Genomic DNA, 1,110 nt, shown 5'->3' on the forward strand with positions numbered 1-1,110 from the left:
CAGGATGGTCTCGATCTCTTGACCTCGTGATCCACCCGCCTCGGCCTCCCAAAGTGCTGGGATTACAGGCTTGAGCCACCGCGCCCGGCTGAAATCCCATCTTTTAAAAATAAATAAATAAATAAATAAAAGGTAAATGATGTACACAGTCTAATATAGATGTTACTGGCCAGTCACGGTGGCTCACGCCTGTAATCCCAGCAGTTTAGGAGGCCGAGGCAGGCGGATCACCTGAGTTGTGGGAGTTCAAGACCAGCCTGGCAAACATGGTGAAACCCTGTCTCTACTAAAAGTACAAAAATTGGCTGGGCGTGGTAGTAGGCACCTGTAATCCCAGCTACTCGGGAGGCTAAGGCAGGAGAATTGCCTGAACCTGGGAGGCGGGGGTTGCAGTGAGCTGAGGTTGTACCACTATACTCTAGCCTGGGCAACAAGAGTGAGACTCTGTCTCAAAAAAAAATATGTATATATATAGAGGTTACCAGTAAATGTACAGTATTAGCACTTATACTGCTAGGTTATGAGACTAAAGAAGCTGTGTCCAAAGTAGACCTTTCCCGGATCCTTTTGCTCATTCTTGGCTTCTTCACCAGTGGGGGAGATCAGGTTCCATCATCCCTTAGTTTGGGGAGATCAGGTTCCCTCATCCCTTAGTTTAGTACTAATCTGCCCCTCTTTTCTTGTCATTCACGCTATTAATGGTTCCGTGTGTTCTTTGTGATCTTACATGCTGTGACAGTTACTCTGGATCCTTTAGCTGCCTGCCTCCAGGTGGTAGTTAGGACAACTCCTAGAATTTACTCTGCCTCCAATTTATGATCCCTCCTCAACTCTATCATTTCTCTGGCTTCATTTATTTATTTTTTTGGGGGTAACAGTTTTATTAAATAATTCACATGCCATATAATTTACCCGTTTATAGTGTATAATTAAATTTATTTTTTTTTGAGACAGAGTTTCCCTCTTGTTACCCAAACTGGAGTGCAATGGTGCAGTCTTGGCTCACTGCAACCTCTGCCTCCCGGGTTCAAGCAATTCTGCCTCTGCCTTTTGAGTAGTTGGGATTACAGGTGCATGCCACCACCCCTGGCTAATTTTTTTTTTTTTTTT

General features: G+C 44.5%; 1 protein-coding gene across 5 annotated transcripts in view; it reads left to right on the plus strand.

The window, feature by feature from the left end:
* TXLNG (taxilin gamma) overlaps positions 1-1,110 on the plus strand; it is a 59,727-nt gene that overhangs the window by 11,291 nt on the left and 47,326 nt on the right. The gene's annotated exons all lie outside the window — the stretch shown is intronic.

Source organism: Cebus imitator, unplaced genomic scaffold (genome assembly GCF_001604975.1).
Source record: "Cebus imitator isolate Cc_AM_T3 unplaced genomic scaffold, Cebus_imitator-1.0 Scaffold103, whole genome shotgun sequence".
Lineage (NCBI taxonomy): Eukaryota > Metazoa > Chordata > Mammalia > Primates > Cebidae > Cebus > Cebus imitator.